Below are 16,698 nucleotides of genomic sequence, written 5' to 3' on the forward strand. Positions count from 1 at the left end.
TAATGCTGAGGCCCTCATATCAGACATGTTTTGTCCCAGGCTCCTCATCCACAGCTCCTCTGAAAGGGTCAGGGAGCAACTCTGCTTTCACACTGTGTCTCAGGAAGCAGATGGCACCACTTAATTTCCCCACATCTCTCCACTCTGCATGGACTGTGTTAGAGACACGGGTGGGAACTAACAAATAAGACTCAGTATTGTTAAGACTGAGCCAATTTTGGCTGAAGAGAAGAAAGTAGCTAGAACACAATTCAGTTTAGCAATCTTTGACTACTCCTATGACAATGGTTAGCAATCTGTGGGGGGTTATATCCCCACCTGCTGCTCAAAGTCTATGTAGAATCACCTACCTTTTCCTTTTCTTGTACTGTGCCTTAGATGTAGTCCTTTCTTTCATAAATAAATGTAGACACTTAACCAACTTATGGCCTACAAACATAACTGAGGGAAACCATGGGGAAAGTCACACTGGATAGGTAAAGATAAACGCCAGTCCAACAATAGGAAATCATTAATCAGCTAATGAACCAAAGTTACTGTGGAGCTTCCAGAAAGCATTTGAGATTCCCATTTGTCTCCAAACAATAAAAGGCTTTGCATGGTTCCCTATGCCATCACAACTATGTGAGTAGATTTCCACAAAGGTTTTCGTGTTGTTGTAAACTCATTTGCTCAGTTATGTCAACAAGCATACAGCAGATGTAGGAAGCCCTCTGTACTTGGAATCCCACGGATAGACAGGGATAGAGCTGCCACTTAGATCCACCCAGAAACTGAGTAAGGTGTGCTAGTTCTTAGAAATGGCATTTGAGCAGTGGTCTAGGAATTGTGCTGACTACTTATCCATTTCCAGGGAGAACCAAGGTGTAAACATTGATAAGTAAAGCCCCATGGGATCATATTTCTCTCCTTGTTACTCTCTCATGTTACTGGAGCTGTTGATGGCAGAAGTAACTCAAAATGAAGTCTTGCTCCACATAAAAGAGAAAGCTTATCTAGTCAGAGGGACATCCTTAATTTGATTCTTGCCCTTGGACCAATGTATCAGTCCATTCACTGGGAAGAGACTGTGGTCTTACAGTGACTTTGTAACCACAAACAGCAGAGAAAGGTGAAGAAAAACCAGGACTAACTTCTCTTTCTCAGTGATGTTCTGTTAAAATTTTCCAAGTAGGACTAAGATTTCTAGGCTTCTCCTGGATTACATGTCCCTGAAAAAAATCTCAGAAGCAAGAACAAGCAGAAAATTGGCTGCATTCTGAGAAGTAAAAGGGAGGAACTTTTATAGCCCTCTTCAGTTAAGGTGCAGACAGCAGTTAACCCTAAGTTTCTCTCCCCTTGCACATAAGGGGTCATGGGTAATCACTTATGACTAATTGCACACTTGTGTCAGGGAGATGCCTTTTCACATCTGGTTCAGATAATCCCACAGTCCTGAAATGTTCCACCAAATGTTGCAAAAAAATACAACCTGTGCAGCGTAGCAGCTGGCGGATGACCCGAGCCTGCAGACTGATACCTAATAACACATTTGTACCCTGCAAGAAGATCTTATTACAGCATGGTCATTTCACATGATGAAGGATTATCATCTTCAGGATGAGAATTCCACCTTTAAAGTAAAGCCATAAACATTTGAGGAAATTCTGGCTACAAACTGACCAATGTGCCACAGAGCCAAATGCCAAGCTTGGGGAGAGAGGTCAGGACAAGGAAAAGGATCCTCATTATGAAGTTTGAGTAGCAGCTTCCCTGTCAGGGGTCTGAACTTTCTGACACATCCCCAGCTTCAACCTGCCCCACGATTCTTTTTTGTAAAGCACCCTCTACCCACCTCAAATGCCTCCTTTCTAATCTCTCTACAAAAAGACTAAGAACAGTTATGTATGACATTCCAGATACATGAAAATGGTGAATTTTTTCTTCCCAAGAGACTTGTGTTGCAGATTTTCAAATGGCTTCATGAAAATATCCTATACTTCATTCACAAGTGCTGACCACACTTTGTCAGTCCACTCTCTATTTTTAATTATTCATTAATAATGAACTAATTATCTCTCTCTAAAGTTTATGAACTTACTGTTTCAGAAGTTTGATCCATGTATGACTTCTGTAGGTATAATACAAGCAGTATACAACATGTTTTGTGCCCAATCCCAGACTGCTGAGTTTCAGTTCATAGCACAACCTTGCACACCTGACATTGAGGAGAAGTGTCTCTCTGCACCACAAGCACTCTTCCAGGACACTAAATTACCAATGCAGATACACCCTTTGAGAAAAGGCAAAAAGATTACCCTAATCTCCAAAGACACAAGCAATTAGCCTTCTCAATTTTAGAACACCTATCTTCCAAGATAAAACTGTGCTTCTACAGATAGTATATTAAAACATATATAAACATTTTGTAGTGTATCAGAAAGAAAAGTGACAAAACTGATGGAAGGTATGACAATTGTCAGTTTTTAGCTCCAAAGTCCAAAATGTTCAGTTAAATGATGTGGGATTTGTATATTCAGTAACCTCAGTGAACTATAATCACAGTAGATGCCTAGAGCTACAGGAGTAGCTCCAGAAATTTTAATATATGTGGTTCTCTATTGCTGAGACATAGTGAGCCACACAATTCAAAGCTGCTTTCCCTTTGTTTGTGTGTTCGAAGAGAAAATTCAAGCTGACTTACAAAATTAATTGTTGACAATTCTGCAGCCAGGTGTCCCATCCTAGGCCTCAGTGTTTTAAATACTTTAAAAAGAGAATATAACAGCAGATGTACAAAATTCTGTATTGGTCAAGAGTCATGGATTTTGTGAGAGGAAATAATGTGTGAACACTCTTGCACATTAATAATAAGTTCATAATAAGGTAATAATAATGAGTTTTAATTATGTTAAAATATAGGGAAAGACTACATCTAATTCCAGAGAAAAGGTATAGCAGAGAGGACATAGAAATTAAATAAATTACCAAAAGTGAGAAGATGTAGTATTGTAGCCTTCAATTCCCTCTACTCTTCCTTTCACAAAAAGAGTCCTGCTATTATACAGATTTTGTTTGTATTACAGGTTAGGAAGGCACATATCAAAAATATACTAAATCCTGAGGGACAACCTTGTCTGAATTTAAGTACCCAGATTGTCAAGCTGTTCTTCAGAGCACTGCATCCTTTCTGCTGTGAGGTCAGCCTTGACACGTTAGCTAAATAACCCATTTACCTCCCTGGTGCTCTTGTCGAAGCACCCCACATTCAATTTATCTGCCTGACAGAGATTCATATGAGAGTACCACAGGAGAGCTCTGGTTGCAGTGCTCCTGGCAGGTCCTCCCTCCACACAGGGACAAACCCAGGTCTGTACTGACACACATCACAGTCCCAGGATGTCTCATCTGGCCTGTCTTCAAGCCACCCCAATTCATGGGCTTGCATTCACACAGTTTGGAAAAAAGACATATTTGGGGTTCAGTCTAAAATAAAAAAAATCAATACAGTCAGCAAGACTGAAGTGAGCATTGGAATAAGGTAAAATGTTCTACTCAAAGTTGGTTTAATTACTTAAAGAAAAATTAAACAAACAAACATAAAAATCCACATACACCAAACAGATGCAAGGTTGATTCTTTTCTATTAAATAGTATGGAATAAAAGGACAAGTTTTTGGTACTATTTTCTGTTTTCATGAGAGACCAATTACATTTAAATGTAAAATGTTTCTGTTTGCTGTGCCAGATACTGTTTCATGGAAGTGAAAGGCCAGTCCTTCTAGCCAGAGGAGAGGGATCAATATCTGGTGAATGATGCTTCCTTTACAAGACCAATAATATGACTCTTGGAAAAAAAATAAGTGATTTTTTTTTATGAGTATAATCAAGAATAAATTCCACCATTTAAAAGACTTAATGCTAGAAGAGCCAAAATCATTGCAAAAACACTGCACAACATGGAGAAAAGTAGATCTCCAACACACAACTGGAAACCTACACTAACGAAACCAGCTGGGAGTTCCATACATCCTCTAGCACATGGGCTGTTCATCCCACAAATCCTGAACTGCAGATGTAGGATAAGTCCTAAAAAGTTTATGTTAGGTGAGAGTCCACTTTATGGATAGCACTGGCAAGACTCCACAAGCCAAGTCAGTTCTGTACAGTGAAATACACTCCTAGAAGCAAAACCCAGCCCTAAAGCATAAACCACTTTGTCAGAGCTACATTTTGTAGACTAAGCTGGAGAGCAACACTTTGTACATTTAACTAAGTTGAAAATATAACAAAAAATAGCTTTTAGAAAACAGTAAGGAAAATTAAGAAAAAAACCCACCCTATATAACAGTTATATAATGTAACAAAAATTCCTGAAGTTAGGACCCTGTTCGTAATCCCCTCCCTGCCAGCATCTCTGCTATGGCAGAACATGCTGGCAGCTCCAAAGAGCACACGTGTTTATTCACATTATATTGGGCACTCTACCTGTTATTTATGCTAGAATATTTCATGTCTCTGGAAAACAGAGCCTAAAAGGCCTTGAAGGGGGCAGCTCTTGGGGCTTTGTATAGCAGAAGGCTGCAGGCAAACACATTAGACATGTTACCAGCACCTAGTTGTTTCAAGGAAGCCCTTTAGAACTTTCATATTGAGATATGTCAGAGGTATAGCTACATCTTTTGCTTACAAAGTCTAAAAATATAACATATTACAAGATATATTAAGATTTAAAAGATTTCTTTGACAGTTGTAAAATGTGATTTTTCCTTATCTTCTTATCTTGGAAAGGCAAGCCAAGGGAAAGAAAAGTATAAAATCACAGAAAGGTTTGTGTGTTAAGGGACCTTAAAAACCACCCTGTTCCAGCATTCTGTTATATGCAGGGACACCTTCCACTGGATCAGGTTGATCAAAGCTCCACGCAGCCTGGTCTTGAACACTTCCAGGGATGCAGCATCCACAACTTCTCTGTGTAGCTTGTTCAAATACTTCACCACCATAGTAAAGAATTTCTTCCTAATATCCAATCAAAGCCTTCCCTCTTTCAGTTTAAAGCCATTTACTTCTTGTCCCATCACTACATTCCCTTGTGAACAGCCCCTCTCCAGCCTTCTTACAAGCTCACTTTAGGTATTAGAAGGGGCTCTAAGGTCTTCCTTGGAGCCTTTTCCTCTCCAGGCTGATCAGCCTCAACTCAGCCTCTCACAGGAGAAGTGTTCCAGCCCTCTGATCATCTCCACAGCCTCCTCTATAGTTACTTTACCAGGTCCATGTCCTTCCTGTGCTGGGGGCTCCAGAGCTCAGTGCAGCACTGCAGGTGGGGTCTCACCAGAGCAGAGGGGCAGAATCACTTACCTTGCCCTGCTAGTTGCACATCTTTTAATGCAGCCTGGGATATGGTTGGCTTTCTGGGCTGTGAGTGCACGTTGATGGCCCATGTTGAGCTTCTCATCAGCCAACATCCCTGAATCAGTCTCCCCAGGGCTGATTTCAATCCATTCTCCACCCAGCCTGTATTTGGCTTGGGATTGCCCTGTCTCAGGTGCAGGACCTCACATTTGGCCTTACTGAACATCATCAGGTTCACATGGGCCCAACTCTCAAGCCTGTCAAGATCCCTCTGGATGGCATCTTTATAATCCAGGGAGTCAATTCCACCACACAGATTGGTGTCATTGGCAAACCTGCTCAGGGGGCACTGAATCCCACTGCCCATACTGACAACAAAAAAAAGTTAATGAAAAAGTTAATGATGGCTTAATACAAAATTATTACAACTGGGTGTCATTTTCTGGAACTATACAAGTAAATAATGCCATCATCCATTATGGCCCTTTTTATGCTGTGCTAATAAAGCAAAGGCAGCATAAATTTGCCTTGAGAAATTCCCAAATTTCAGGAGTGGCAGAGAGCCAGCACAGGCAGAGGCATGGTGCCCTGCTGCGTTGGCAAGCTGGGAGGATGCTGGTGCTAGTTGCCATTTTCTCAAACTGCTCTAATGTGTGCCCTGGACTGGTCCTGACTCCAGCTCTGGCCTAAGGTTGTTTCTTGGTTTTTGTCATGCTTGTCTCCCTGGAAGTGGAGACCCTGAACCCTTAACCAGCATTACCAGGATTTTAGTTGGAACTAGGAACAACTTCTTGATCTCACCTATGTTTTCCCAATTTGGATTCACAAAAGGAAATTTTAAGAACCCTTATGAAAACCAGACACAGGCTGGAAAACTTTAAAAAATGTGCATTAGTCCCAGTGGGTGTTCTCTTGTTTTGTCTACAACCATGATATATAACTACATAAATAGTAAACTCCAGATTGACAAACCTCTCAGCCATAAGTTCCTTGCTGAGGTAATCAGGTAAGATACAGATCCAAGTTCATGTTCATCCTGCAAGTTTTGTTTAGTGGTATTATTAAATAAGTTCAACATTGTTCCCCCACCCTTTGCCCTAAATTTTGGGTACTCTTGGCAGGTAGATTGGGTTGCTGTGGGAATATTTGCAGTGGAAGACAGAATTTTTCCTATATATTCCTGTTGAGACCTTCAATAAATTAAATTGGTGGTTTTGAAGTTTTTCTGCCTACTTGCTACCATAAGTCTCTAAATAGAGCCTCTATAGTTTTTTCTGTATAACCCATCTTAGTGTTTATAAGGTGGTAGAAGTTGTGGAACTTACCTGCAGGCTTGCCAAGGTCAGTGTATGAGCATAGCTCTGCTTTATTAGGCTTTGGAAACATTCCCATTTGGAGGTTCATTTTCAAATGTATAAATCTCAGTTGGTAAAATACCATGACCTTCTAGCAGCTTCTAAGCAAAAACCTACCCTCACCTCATACATCAGCATAAATCTAACTCATATCACCTTTTATTCCTCCTCCTTCCACAGCTGGTCCAGGGCTCAGTGGGAAACTGCTGAGTTTCACATCTCAAGGGAGCACTTTGCTTTGCAGTGGTTGCCACTGTACCAGTGTGGCAAGAGCCATTTTTATCTCAGTGGGTTCTTGCCAGAAAATAAAAAGATCCTAAAATTACTCTGAACTCCCAAAAATAATTGCTGTAGCAAATAATTCTGAGCTATAGCAAAACGTGGAAAAGAATTGCTTTTCTTCTTCCCCTTACAGCTGAAGGCAATGAGGTTAAGTTTTCTTATGTGATTTCTGCAGAGCTGCTAAACATACATTCAAAGAAACTTTGGGCAAAAAAATATCTAAGACGTTTTATTCCAGCAGGTGCAGGGAGAAACATGCATGATAAAGGGCTACTGCCCTCTGTGATGGCTTTTCTCTCTACCCCAAGAAAATCACACCACACTTCCCTTCTCCCCACACTTTAAAACTCCCCTGAACTCAGAACCATGCCCAAAGAAGCCCCAGACCTACCCATAAATCTTCCTGGAGGATGTACAATACAAGCCTTGTCTACTGGTACCAGCTTGGCTTAGGTGATCCTTATCTGAGCCAATTCCACCGACTCCTTGGATGGTGGCAGTCTCCAGAGGAGGAAAGACTGCAGGCATCTGCAGACTTACTCAGAAATTCACATTATGTAGAGGTCCCTGTTGGTGGGTGTTCTTGTCAGGATCACGCTCAGCCAATTCATATCAAGTGTGACTGAAAATGTGAAAATTCTACCATGTTGCCTCTTGGGCTTGGGATTTTTGCTCTTAAATCTTGAAGATGAGGTTAGATCTTACCTCCAATGATGGATTCTGTTATACAATTGGTTAAAAAACAGATGCTTGCACTTTTTTCACTTCCAAAAACAAACAAAAATAGCAAAAAAGAACAAAAGAAAGGATCAGAAAAATGGCAACTAAGCAATACAAAAATGTTCCATTTATAACCTCTTTATTGCCATCTATCACCCAACATGTCCTCCAGCCCTTGTGACTGAACTTGTTTGTGGCATATCATGGCCTACATCCACCCATGGTATTGTTCAGTGAAAATACATGCTTTCATGATCAATACAACTGTGAAAGAGGGACAAAGGAAAAATACACCTATTAACTTTCCAATGTAGAAACCATTTTTATTCTATTTTTCCACAACATTCTTGTGGATTGTCTTCTTATAGTACAAATTTTAAAATGTTGGGAAATAAAAGAGGAGGACAAGAGTAGAAGAAATGTTTTTAAAAGGAGGCAAAGTAAGACAAAATAAAAGAAATTGGAAGTGCAGAAACCTACAAAAAAACAGGGAACCAAGGAAAGGAAAGCAAGAGGGAAAGGGGGCAAGCCTTGCACAGGAACACTCACAGCCAGGGTAAAGACTGGTCAATAAAAGTGTATGTAAAGATACTTCCAAACCTTTGCATGTGCAGGGAGAGTAACACTAAAAGTGGTGATGAGCTGAGAGAAGGTGACTCCATCAGCAAAGCTCCTGCTCCTCAGACTGTGAGTGGGGGCTCCTCCACCCCCTCACTGCAGCCTGGAGCCACCACCAGCTCCCCCAGCCCCACACAGCACAGTCACTGCTGGGCACCACAGGAGCCCTGTTCACAGTCACACACACACGAGCAGAGAGGAAAATGTGTAGTCAAGGCTGTTCACAGCATTCTTTTGTGAAAAGATTTTATTTTTAAAAAGTTCCAGAAATCCAAGTCCCCTGCACTATTCCATTTCTTCTGCCTCCTCTGAATACCAACATACACTCAGTGTTGTGCTGAGAAGTGCACTCCTACCATCTTGAATGAAAAGATTAATTTAAAGCCTCCCAGAATTCCCTAAAATCAAAACACTCTCTGACTATTACCCTGTCGGAAACATTACCGTCAAGTGCACAACAGCAGCATTACGGATATAAAATAAAAAATAGCAATTAATAAATCAGTTCACAAAATGCCATGCACATTCTAGATGTTTGAAAAAGATAGTTTCCTACCCAAAGAATCTGCTTCATGGCATAATGACAGCACACTGGGTAGAAATGAAAGTAAATTGAGAAAGCAAACTGCAAGAGTGGCACCATTAGAACACAAGCAAGACATTCTACATTGGCTAAGGGTAAAGTGGGAGATAGAATAATAGGCCTTCTAGCACTGAGTCTACACAGCTATTAAAAGAAAGTTTTTAATTTAAAGGCAGTTCAATTCACCACAGTTAAATCTCTCTGAATTACGGATCCGTACAAGCCAGATATTTGTGCGCGTGCTGCCGCTTGTGTAATTTACACTCCAGCCCTAAGTGATTGCTGGATCAGCCAGCTGACATATGGGAAATATTTGCACAGAGCTGTGACACGGGGAAGTTTGTGGTTAAAAAAAAAAATGGGAGGGAGGAACGACACACACACACAAAAAAAAGGTGCTGTTAGTACAGAGCCTGTGCCACTCCAGCTGAGTGAAGCCAAAGTTTCACTTGGAAGTTTTCCCACCAGAACTTCCATCCTCTCAACAGTGTTAGTTGGAAAAGTCTTTTGCATTCATAATGCTTTGCTTTCACAGGAAGAGAGACCTATTGCAGCAGAGCAGCAACTGCATTTTTCTCTAAAAACCTACCGACTCAAAGAAGTGTTACCAACTGAAATATTACTAAACGAAAATAAGAGTTATCAGGGGAACTCAGATCTTGAGCCCTACTTATTTTTCCGAGGTCTATTTAAGAGGAGAAATCTCAGCTGTTGTCACTAGCAGTGGTGGCAACATATTCAAGATTCTTTTCCTTTTCTGCTAACAGTGCTCCTCTGCCACGCTGCAGTGCCAGGGAGTGCCAAAGAATTCCAGTGCTGCCTTCTCAGCCAGGCTCAGGTTCCAGCTCATCCCATTCACTGGTCACCAACCACCCCAGGCAATTTTTGCCAAGAGTCACCTGGAGCTGCAAGGCTTCTCTGAGTACGCACTGTGCAATTTCCTTTCTCCCTCCTGCTGCTCTCTGGGCAGCCCCAGATGGAGATGTTTGCTGTGCTCAGCCCCTGCCATGCTGCAGTTTGCTGCTGCACACTGTTGAACTGATGCCACGTTTCAGGCCAGAGGTGGCTGGCTTTCAGTGGTGGGAGAATTAACACATTGTAGAAATGGGCTGCGCTGTAAAGCCCTTTTAAATCCACCTGAATGATAATTGCTTATGTAGCAAAGGAGAGAGAGTTCACATTCAGTTTGTCTTTTCTGGTGTTATTACCCCAGGTGCTGGGTTATGTTGCAGAAAAAGCACAATTTTGCACCATGGAATACCAGCTCATTTACATGCTTTGGGCCTCACCCTGTCTCATTTATTCAGCTCACCTCAGGAGGACAGGCACAGAAAGAGGGGCTACCAGCCCTTCAGGCTATATCTTTGTCAAATAAGTTTTTGCCATTACTGAATTACTTCTAAGATACAGCTTCTGCCCATATAACTAGCTTTTAGCAGGGAGAAAACTGCTCAAAATTCTTCCAATGTTCTTCATGCTTTCAAAAAAAAAAAAAAATTTTGACACTTCATGCACGAGATGAACCAAACCAATTCATGGAAATGTACATCTCATAACTAGGGAAAGTATTTTGTTACCACTGGTGTTAGTAGCTTATGAGAACTGACAAGATCACAGCCCACGGTGGTGTGGCTAAATGCCTGCAGAAAGAAAAAGGCTTTTGTAAGTTTGCTGGAAAGAACCTACTTGCAGCCCTGACTTCTGACTGAAATGGAAGAAATATTCTACTTTCAAATGTGAATCAAAAAAATATTGCTAGCATATTTCTCCTCATCAGCCAAATGATTTGTCTTATAAATACATTTTTTGCTAATTCCTCAGAGGATGACAGCTGGGTGGTAGATTTATACAGGTAAGAAAAAATTTTGAGAGGAATCCAAGCATTCTGAGGCATTTGAATTTTTCCAAACTTCCAGACCTTTAGAGCTTCATTCCTCACTGCTAAACACACAGTAGATCCTCTAACCATGTCATTAGAGCTTACCATGAATAAAACCATCCAAGCATGTTTGGGAATGTAAATCAATAAAATCTTGCAATTTTATCTGAGGTAAGAGTCTAAAATGGATTACTTCTGAGCTTCAATAGTTATATTTAAGGATATTCTTTCAGGATTCAGGGAAAATATTGGAGGGGGGAAAAAGATGGCATAGTCTTTGATGTTCTCATTCTCTTAATTTAAAAAAAATCACAGTTAATTTTTTTAACATTTTCCATTGGTTTTCTATAAATAAGGGAGAAGTCAATGGATAACATGCTGGTGTGAGGCAAAACTCAGTACTATAAATCATGAAATACTCAAATTCAAATTTTTCATGCTGGATTCAGAACTTAGAAAAAGCTTAGGAAAAGCTATAACTTAGTATTGGGAAGAGAGTTTTCAAAAACAAACGAGGACATCTTCCTATAAACTAAACAATTGGGATAGAGATGCACATATTCAGACATGAGAAAGAAACAAAAACTAAGGGAAATATCATTGCATCTCTGGCCTCACTGAAGGAAATATAGATGTGGAAGGACCAAAATACACCAGGAATTTCAAGTAAGAATCACCTGCACAAATGCAAGCAAATACATTTACATCACAGGCAGAGTGAAAAAAGTCTTTTAAGTTGTGGCTCCAAACTTCTTGAGAAGGGCTGACGGCTTGCAGAAACATCTGTAAAGGAATTCCAAACCCCCTCAGGAGGGCTGTGTTGAACAGTGTGCTCACAAGCAGGATCATGTCAGAGAGAGGGGTGCACAGCTGATTCCTACCTTAGGTACCAAGAACAGCTGAGCTCTGGAAGCACAGAATGCAGTGCAGGCTGTTCTAGCACAGCTGAGGATCAGGCTCCTCTCTGTGGCGTTTAGCATTCACATTTTGTTGGCTACTGGTATCCAAACAGATTGATAGAACAGATTTTGCCAACAGTGCTACAATTGCTTCTTCAGCTTTGCTCAAGTTCAGCTGCTGGGATGGATTACACTGTAGGTATGCACAATGGAAGTAGTTCAACACCAAAAGTTAAAAAAAAAAAAAAAAGAATAACCCAACCAGAGAAGAGCAAGAGAAGTCCCTTGGCTAAGTGACTAAGGATTGATAACAGAATCATTTTCTGCAAAATCTTTTCCCGGCTCTGAAGTCAAACAGCAAGGACAGACTACATCAAAAAAGACTTAACCCCCATTCCATAATGCTTATATTTTTGCATCCTTAAAAATATCCTGTATTTTTTACCGCAAATATTAATTCCTGCCCTAAACACTCTGTAATCTTGCTCTGTGCTTTTAAGCAGCAGCCATGTTTTGACACAGGATCGCTGTATTCCAAGGGTGAGAAAAATCAATGCACCACTGTTTAAGTGGTCTGTAGACTGCTTTGAGAACCAACCAGCAAAAGTGCCCTGCATTTATTTCATTATTTATTGTTGTTGTGCAGAGGTGGCTATAAAGTCTGCTGGAATTCAGTCCCCATGTGTATTTGATTGCTGGGCTCTGTGCATGGACAGAGGGCACCTCTGTCCAATTTGGAGCTTTCCAAGGGAACATGGCAGAGTTATCCACTCCAGGGATTGTGTTTTATTTGCTTTCCTTCTTAAACAGAAATATCAACTGGTTTTGCATTGTAGGAGCAGACCAGATGATCCTCATTCACATTGGAAGGCAAAAGAAGTATTTTTTAAATATCTGCTACACAAAGAAGTAAAATACATGAAATTTCCTTTGTCAATATCAGTAATACACATATTAAGACATACAGAAACCATGTGCAATTCATAAGAACAATTAATAATTGGTTTTCTTAACAAATACATATCTTTCATATAAATCTGGCCACAGATACATGATGCTGAGGACATCTCGGATTCCATGGTTTTATTCATAAAAGATACATTCCAAATAGTACATACTACACCATGAGTTTTGAGTAATTTGTTTAAAATCCCACTTATATCTGTACTAGAGCTAGAAAACTAGCTTGTTTCCAAATTACGGGCCCGGGATTTACCCAACCTGGTCAGCTCTCTTTTACAGTGATAAACATTTGGAAAAGCAGATTGGATTCCATGACATTCCATTCCATTTCATTTAAGAAATCAAATCTGTAAATCTCTATTTTTCTATTTGCAAAGTGCAGCTGACAAAGACCATTCTATACAACCATGTTTTTCATGGTCTAATACTCCAGAGAGTAGTGACAACTCCAGTGACAAACTGCTGTCATCTGGCTGTCATCACCATCCTCTGGTATCTAAATATTAGCAAACTGCCCAGAAATTGGCCAAGAGATAGGCCACAAGTCAGCAGTAAAACGACTTGAATGAAGGATTCTAAGATTGCCTACCTGCTATGTAGGGACCCTTTTAAAATGCAGGACCTCTGGAAAGAGCTCCTGGACTCGGTTTAAGGGAGTCACTGCATATTCCATCAAATCCTGCCCAGCTCTTCAGACAAATCACTACTTTAAATATTCAGATACTTTGCCACTCACAAGAGCAGAGACTGAATCCACTGATTTCTGTTTCATTAGTATCCATTTATTGCTGTATCATATACAACATTTGTAACAAGAACAGTGGCTTTTCCTGTGTTTTTTTTGTTTGTTTGTTTGTTTTTATTTGTTTTTTGTTGTTTTTTTTTAATTTCAGAATACCATTACCAGAGGACTTGGGAGACTGCTGAGTTCAATCCCATGCAGTACCATGCAAAAGAAATTAATGTATCTTCCATGAGCATTGGAAGAACTGTAGAAAAACCAGGAGAGCAGACTATTGAAAGAGGCTGAAAAGGACAAACCTACATGATTTCATGTTGTGTTTAATGCTCCATTGGCATGTCAAGATTACTCTACTAGATGTGGCCACTGCTGATATTTGAGACATGGTGAAGAATCCTTGCAAAACCTCATTGGGAAAGTGGGACCAATTATTTGTTTTCTCTTTTCTGTGCTGCTTAGGAATATTCATTTTTCTTGAAATAATCAAGTAAATTAAACAGATTCTTCATCTCTGCATCTGCCTTAACTCTTCACTCCCAAAGCTATGCCTAAAGCCAATTATATAGGATCCTATAAGGTAAGTATGTCTGGTTGTACAAACTCACCACCTGTTGTTTATTTTTATGAACTGCTAAGAATCACAAGAAATGTCATCTTCTCCAAAAACACTCAAGAACAAAAAATGGTCATATGAAGGTATTGGTAAAAAGCTCATACAAAAGACTAGATTCAGTAGCATTCATGAGGAAACAGATTTGACTAAAACATGACTTAGTCAATGCTTCCCAGAGTTACATTCTCAAAGTAGCACTGTAATTAGTAGAATGTAATGATAACAAGGAACATTCATCAAAAAAATCTACTGGAAACTGAAGTTATTTTGATCACTCACAGTTAAATATCCTATTTGAACTCCTAATTCCTCAATTTTTATTCAGACAAAAGCAAGGATATGCCTCACTCTCTGAACCAGTTTTGTCAGGGATAATTCAATAAATGTTTATGGAATGGACATTAAGAGTTTTGGGGGAACTTTCACAACCCTTGTTTCCTTTTAGCTCTGGAGCGAGGCAGCTCAAGTCAGATCCCATAGGCAGGGGATGCCAGAACCTGGGTTGCAAAGATTTCATTCTGGTGCAGTAAAGCTGTGATGTTACTTGAATTTCCTCAGAGCAGGACTCACAAGGAAAGCATGTGTGGGGTCCCCCACTGCAAAGGAAAAAGAAATAGAAAATCTCCAGTTGGGAGGCTCTTGTGGACTTTAGGATCTCACACATCCCAGTGAACGTGTCCAAGTGACCAAACTCACAGCTAGAAACAGTAACTTAATCCTCTCTTTTAGCAACATATGGAAGCCACTAAGTGGGCTGCAACAGATAAATGACCACACATAACAAAGTGAGACTCTTCAAAATAGTTGTAACAGACTGAGAAAAGCAACAACAAAAACTGAAGCAAATAAAATTACCAGAATGAAAAGAAGGCATATTAGACCAGGCCTGGAAGGTCTGAGTGAAATCTGGTTCACCTTATCTATATAAAATTTTGTTTGAAAAAGGATGTCTGATTTCAGCAGACCCATTTTATGTGAGCATGAAAAGGGTTTATAGGAAACAAGAATTATCACTGTCCAGAGTTGGTATGAGAAAGCCCAGTATCAGAGCAGAAAGTTTTTAGCTGGCAGGAAGGCTGAAAGAAGTGAGTTCTTGAATGAGTAAATCCTTGAATGAGTAATCTACCTACTTAGTACTAATAGGAGTACAAGAAAGCAGAGAACCAAATCTGTGCCTTTCTGAATCCAAGTGATTTTCAGTAGAAGCACACTGCACATTTCTAGAAGTGAAAGGGTGACTCACTGCTTGCATATAAGTTTGTTTAGGAAATTATTATCTTACTTGCAGAGTTCCATTTTAAGTAGGTGGTCTCCCATTTTTGAATTAATATTTGCTTCCTTTTTTAAAGGCAGCTATACAGCCTATAAAATGTTAAGGCTTGTTTCAGAGCCTTGCCATTCTGTGCAGTTTAAATAGCACAGCTCTAGAAACCAACACATTTTGAACACATTACTCACCCACATTTGTAGTCATTAAAGGAGCAGCTGTGTCCCAAAGTCTCCTGCAGACTGGAGGGGTTTGGAGATCCCAAAGTCAGTGTGGGACCTACTGACCCACACTGCTCCTCATCTGGTGCACTCACACTGGAGATGAGGCCACTGTTTCAAACACACCTCATCACCTCCCTTTGCCTCACTCTTTGTGCTTTTCACAGGGTGACCTTTCCAGTCACCTGCACATTTCAGTTTAGAGGTCTTTGTTTGTTTTCTGAATAGCTCATATTTGTGGCTCTCAAGCATGTGCCCTTTGACTCCATCTTCCCAAAGGACAGTCATTTTGGTCATACCTACTTGCTTTTCCTAAACTACAAAACAACACTCTGAGTCTTATGATAAGGTGATTACTTCTGCTACTAATCTGCAGACACACAGCTCTCTACATCTGTTGCTATTGTGTCAGATCTCTTTGGAGGTGTTTTATTTATCAATGCTCATTTTCTTTGAGCATAACCAAGATAGATTTCTTCCAGATTTAGTCAAATCAGAAAGATTTTTTGCTTTTTCCTCTCCTTAAGAATGTTTTCCCAATCTTTTTAACTGTTGGAAACTGCATAATTAATAAATGTCTGCTTCTATGATTTTGAGGTAAGAGGGTAACAGTGCTGAGTGCCACCAGAGATACCTTTGGGTGTCCCCTGGTCTACAATAGGAGAGCTATGTCTTCCCAGAGACAGAGGAGACCTTCAAAATTCTGTGTGATACCTGCCAGTCCCACAGAACTGTCACACGCACACCCTAGGGAATCCCTACAACACGGGTCATAAGCCTGGGCAGCAGAACTGACCTCTGTCACTTGTGTCAGGCTTTCAATATGCCATGCAAGCAAAACAGGCTCAAGAGCCTTCATTCCAAATCATGTACAGCACAAGAATTTATTGCTGCAAGACCAAGGTGTAACATAATGTCTATTTATACCCTGAAGATTACTGAAGGTGTAAACTGGCCAGGAAACAGCAGTCAATACAAACATTCAGAGAACAGAGACAGCAGGCTCTAAAGCAGAGGGGAAGACAGTTCTTGACAGTGAGTGCTGAATCTAAGGGAAAGATAAAGGAAACTTTCAGAGGGGCTGCATGGAGAGATTTTTAATAATTTAGAGGAAAGACATCATCTCTGGTTAAATAAGAGTTTGCCACAACAACCTCCAGATTTACAAAATTCCCTGCAAACTGTGGGTACTTCAGATTGAAAGACTGAGTAACAAAGATGAGAG

Source organism: Prinia subflava, chromosome 7 (assembly GCF_021018805.1).
Source record: "Prinia subflava isolate CZ2003 ecotype Zambia chromosome 7, Cam_Psub_1.2, whole genome shotgun sequence".
Taxonomy (NCBI): Eukaryota; Metazoa; Chordata; class Aves; order Passeriformes; family Cisticolidae; genus Prinia; species Prinia subflava.